The sequence below is a fragment of the Triticum dicoccoides genome, chromosome 6A, assembly GCF_002162155.2.
Source record: "Triticum dicoccoides isolate Atlit2015 ecotype Zavitan chromosome 6A, WEW_v2.0, whole genome shotgun sequence".
Taxonomy (NCBI): domain Eukaryota; kingdom Viridiplantae; phylum Streptophyta; class Magnoliopsida; order Poales; family Poaceae; genus Triticum; species Triticum dicoccoides.
This window is the reverse complement of record NC_041390.1, coordinates 50865510-50871144: the sequence shown is the minus strand read 5'-3', so window position 1 is coordinate 50871144 and position 5635 is coordinate 50865510. Positions and strand designations below refer to the sequence as shown.

The following is a 5635-nucleotide window of genomic DNA, read 5'->3' as shown; positions in this document are numbered from 1 at the left end:
AGAGGAGGGCGACAGGTGGGAGAGGGGGTGTTCGAGCTTTCTAGTTACACGCGTTTGGCTCTCATGAGTAACTCGGCACGAGCATTCACATACAGTGATTGAAAAAAAGTTTAACTAAACGGCAATAGAAATTTGGGGAACTCTTCCTGTATTACGTTCGGTTCTTTTTGTTTTGTTTTGAAAAGGCCATTGTAGCTAACTTTATTGATTAAAATCAACACTTACATCGTTTGCAAGATATACTAGTAAGCAACTAGGGGATCATCGTCCCAAGTACAAGATATAGTATTATGAAAACTAAACTTAGCTAGCTCATGGGCAAGAAATATTTGCTTCTCTGGGACAATACGAAAATTCAACACTACCAATCTGAATAGCCATATCCACACAATCCGCATATATAACCGCCGCGGGATCCCACCATTGGTATTGGCCTGTACAGAAATTTATCACTTCCATGGAATCGGACTCGTCCTACAACCTGTTTATTCCAAGGGAATTCGCAAGATGAAGTCCATCTTTCATTGCAAGTGCCTCCATAGTTGATACATCCGCAGCATATGTGTAAAAACAACAATTGGCTGGAACAACCGATCTGTGATCATCTCGTAGAAGAACTGCTGCAGTTGATGTCGTTCCTGAATCCACATAAAAGGGCGCGTCTACATTAAGTTTCAGAAATCCAGGGTGTGGTTTAGACCATCTAGGCTTCGGATCGGATGTGTGGATCCTTGTATTAGATGCATTTGCTGCAATCGCTAGTACAGAAATCGACCAGCCCGACCACACCCTTTCTGCATGAGTTGTTTGTCTCCTAGGCCACCATCAATACCAACACCCAATAGCAAAGACAACTTGAACATCCACATGATTCAGGCCCTTCATTGGTACTGGTTTTAGACATAGAAGACGTTCCAATATTGCAGAGCTTGATAAGTCAATCAGTAATGCCTCTTGCACCATGCTTTCTAGTCCCAACGCCTAGTAGTAGTGTGGGTTAAATGCTTAGCAGTAGCGCGGATGGCCGCGCTACTGATATGATGCTATAGCTAACGCTTATCAGTACCATGGTTTGACCCACGCTACTGCTATCTAGGGATAGCACCAGCGTCGGTCTCCAACACGCGCTACTGCTAATAGCTGTAGCGCCCTTGAACAAAGAGTGCTACTGCTAAGAACTCGCTGCTGCTAAAGCTATACCCCGCGCTACTGTTATTAGTTTTAAAAAAAAAAATCTGCTCCATATTTTTTGCTGCTGAATTTTGTTTAGGGCTTTATACAATACTCTCTAGCATATCATACACATACAAATGTAATCATAGCATATACATACAAATAGTCTCATCAAATCATGTCATCATCATAATCATCATCCAACACAATGTGGTCTCTCGTCATCATCTCGAAAATAGCGATACAAGTCTCGAATACTTGCAACTACATGGTCGTCCATCTAAACAATGATATACGCGAGAAGAGCTATCACTATGAGTGAGAGCGGAACTATGCAGTACATGAGGCGGCGGTTATGAGACCTCTCTCGCGCTAGCGTGAACCTCAAGTAGTTAGCTTCTTCTTCTTGTCTGCTTTTGAAGTCTTTATGGCTGGCGCCCGAGACCCCATCCACTTGCGCCTGACACTCAGGCCACTCGTCGTACACTCCCGGAATCTTCCCTTTGTACACGAGATAGCACTGCTTCTTCGCCATCAAGAATCTAGGTACCTGTTAGAGATGCATATTCATTAAGAGAATGTACAATCATATGCAACAAAATATACTAGAGCAGCATGAAAAAGAAAGGGTTAGCAACTAGATGCAACATATAGTACGTAAATTAATTAACTAGAGGTACGCAGGTCATCGTACCCAAACTAACAAAGTAGCGTTATGCAAGTTCGGTAGGAACCGTGGACAACAAAGTTTCATCGCTATAGAAAGTATACAAGTTCAACCGACACATACCATCATCATCAGCATGGTAAATCACTAGAAGTTCCATCCTTCCATATCATCGAGGATGGACCCTAGCTTCTTGAACGGCGTGAGGTCCTGACGTTGCATGCCCATGCGAGTTCAGACGTTAGCTCGCGATATAGGGCCGTGGTGGAACATCCCCTTCTCATCGACGACTTCTTTCATGATGATCGTTGCAATGTCCATCTGGATGCGAAAGAAGTCATCTCTAAGTTTATAATCCGCTTCTCCGTGAGATTCTACCCACTTGCGGATATGATCATCGTTTTTGCTTGTCATGCGAAGCTTTTGGTGATCTGTGTTGAACTAAATCATGATATGGAGGAGGTAGAATCCATATTTCTTGATTGGTTTTGGGACATGGATGCAGCAAAAGGTAGTTTTATGCGAGAAACCCAACTTCTAGTTCCTTTGTTTCCTGATCTGCAGGTGGCCACCCCCAGGTGTCGCCACAGCCGCCACAGCAGCCGCCCCGACTCCTCAAGGAGGCCACTCTCATGGACGTAGATTCTGTCCATCAGATCGAGATAATGACGGAGCAGTCGCTCCGTTACATGGGGCTGTCGCAGGCGTGCATCAAGGATGAGCCGCCGTCCCCGCCACGCCACCACGTCAAGCCCGAGCCGGCGTCCACGCTCCTGCCAGTGAAGGAGGAGCCGGTCTTGCCCCGGCACAACCGCAACATCCAGATCAGACGCCGCGTGAAGGAGGAGCTGGCCTTTCCCCCGCACCACCGCGGTTTCCAGATCGAATGCCGGGTTATCGAGGAACTGCGTTGCCGCCACACAGCCGGTACGGCTGCATCAACGCGTCGTTCTTGCCTGCGTGATGCCACCGCCTCGCCGTTAAGGAGGAGCTGCCGCCCACACTCGAGAAGGCATGGGGCCGCCTCCTCCACTACCTCGGCGGTCCCTCGGGCTCGAGGGGTGTCGTGTCTGAGGTGGAGCGCGCGGCTTAGCAGCAGGAGTGGTACGATCGGCGCAATGCCAGTCGCCGCCCCGCGTTTGCCAAGAGCGATGTGGCGCCGGACTGCGTCCATAACGACCCAGACCTCGCCGCCATGTGGGCGCTCGACCGCCCCGTGACCACCACAAAGACGGCAGCCAGGCGTCGCCGCTGCCTTGACGGCGAGCTCGCCAAGATCAGTGAGGAGAGGTCGCTTAGCGACTGCTCCGCGAAAGCTGGTCGCGGCAAGGCCGCCGCCAGGGCTTCGAAGGCCACGTTGGCAGTGGTCGTGGTGGCACTCTGCATAGCGCAGTAGGAGGCAGAGTGTCTCCTTCGCGAGCGGTAGCCAGCCGCCGGACAAGGCTGCCACGGCCCTCCGGTGCCATTCCGCCGCTAGAGGGACCACGAGGATGACGACGGCACCGACGGAGACAGCGGTGCGGCAGGACATGGCGGCCATGCGTACAAGGTGGTCGTCCGGTATAAGGTTTATGTTTTTTCTAGTTTTTAACTTAAACGGTTGAAATATTGACCGTTTTTTTAAAATATATGCGGACTTGAATGAAATCCATCCGGTTTAATCGAATTTCGTAAGGTTGGTTTGAATTGTAGACCCAATGTATGCGGCTAGCGTTGGATATCGTCCTCCCGCATCCGTGTCCACGGGCTGGTCTCTCCCTTTCTGCAGACGGATGCGGGAAAAATTTTGTGGGTTCCTATTGGAGATGCCCCTTATTGATTGTATAATAACAATGTCATTTACAAGTTGTGATGAAATAAAGTTCGGGATTCTGAACCCCGGAAAGCTAATGTTCTAGAACTCAAAGTAGCCTTTGCTCAGCTATCAGCAACATGATTAGGTTTACAGAGTCATAAGTGATCTATGGCGATTGGAGGAGTCCAATGTCGGTCCGGTCTCCTTGACTTGCACGACACAAATGTCGATTTCCTTCTTCTTAGAGAGCCCATAAGCCAGGCTAGAGTCTGGGACCCAATATTAGCACGGGGGCCCTGTGCCGGCCTGATGGATTGAGTTACGGTGTCCTGTGGCACCCCTGGGCCATGGCACCGTGATTGTTGAAATTCATCATGGGCCGATGGCATTGGAGAACATGTCTATATACAATCTATTGTCTGAGTTATACATTATTCGTGGTTCACGCCTCGTTCTAGTTGTGAAATTTTGGGGCTGACACCGGAGTCGCTTGATCACACTTGCCAATCACGACATTCAATAACACAGAGGAACTCATTTGCACGATCATGATTAGCAGACCAGTGAACAAAAGTTGTAGCTTCTTCACAGCTCCTAGGTCAGACTACTGGTGCAATTCAACACACGTGAGCTTCTTCACACCTACTAGGTCAGAATACTGATGCAATTCACACATCAGAACCACTGGGATTCTAGATACTGAGCTCGGAATCAGATTCTAGATACTGCGATTCTAGATTCAACACAAACACACACGCACAGACAAGCGCAATGGGACAAGCAGGGACATCATGGAACATAAGCAGATACCCGGCGCCAAATTAAAATCTCCTGGCCTGATACAACACGCAATCGGCGCAGGGAGGGAGAAGTTGTGCTGTCGCGCATGTCGTCATAAGGACATCAGTAACTAATCACCGTATTCCCCTCCTGAAAAGACCTCACGATACATTCCCTCTACCGTCCACATATATCCGCATACACATTCGCAGTTCAACCAATCGTCGAGATACAGTACATAGGAAAAACTTGACGAGCAGTGTCATAAGGACACACATATTCGTGTAATACGTCCATCACTTCCATAGGCACAGCAATATGTCTGGCAACCATATTTATGTAGTAACGCGACCAAATGAGATTTCACCAGATACGAAGTGGTTATCGCACACGAAGCATCATGCCGCCGACCTGAAAAGTTGTGGTAAGGTGAAAGATGATTAGAACCATGTAACCGAGGCATGATTACATATGTGAAATCATCCACACAAAATATTTCTGAGATACAACTACATAAGCTTTCATACTAGGTGCAAAATATAAAACTAAGGTTTTCACTTCCAGCTCCAACAAACAGGCAGCGAGTAATTCAGAGAACAAGGAGGTAACCAAACATATGTTACCGGCTTTGTGGGTATATGCACCTAGACACAGAGAACAGAGGGGGAGCCAAAATACTTGTATAGATCAAACAGCTCTGTGGGTATATACAACTAGGAGTGTGTCGTGAAAATAGTACAACTTGAATCAGCTAATAATCATGCTAATCGAACTATAGCAAAAAAGGAGAGAGAAAACACTAACCAATTATAACATAACATGATCAATGCAAGCATAGGCCAACCAAGGGCACAATCAAAATTTGATTGTCCTAGAGCATGATTGGTTGATTACCTAAAATTGGCCAACCAACATTTTGGCAAGACAAAATTTTGGCTACCAATTGGTTGGCCACCAACTTACTTTGACCATCTCACAAAATTTGCCAAAAACAGGCAAATCTTGGGTGTTGCAATATTTTGGCATGCCAAAATGTTGGCTAGTAAATTCTTGGCTACCAACATTGTTCATCCACAGATGTTCACTAATGCCAGTGGGAAAAAAGGCTTACTGATCTATCAGCTGTTCGAGTTTCAGTGTTGTTCAAAGTCATGTTGCAGATATAGCTTATTAGGTGTTTCTCTACTCAAGATTTGTTTAGCTAGACTCAGTTATACTAA

The 5635-nt window shown here is 47.0% G+C and overlaps 1 protein-coding gene across 1 annotated transcript in view; it reads right to left on the bottom strand.

Moving 5' to 3' along the window:
- Positions 1–4451: 4451 nt before the first annotated feature.
- The window catches only part of LOC119319162, a 4709-nt gene continuing 3525 nt past the window's right edge, over positions 4452–5635 (bottom strand). The window contains exon 3 of the mRNA XM_037593648.1: positions 4452–4826. The gene's annotated coding sequence lies outside the window, so the exon portion shown is untranslated. The remainder of the gene's footprint in view (positions 4827–5635) is intronic.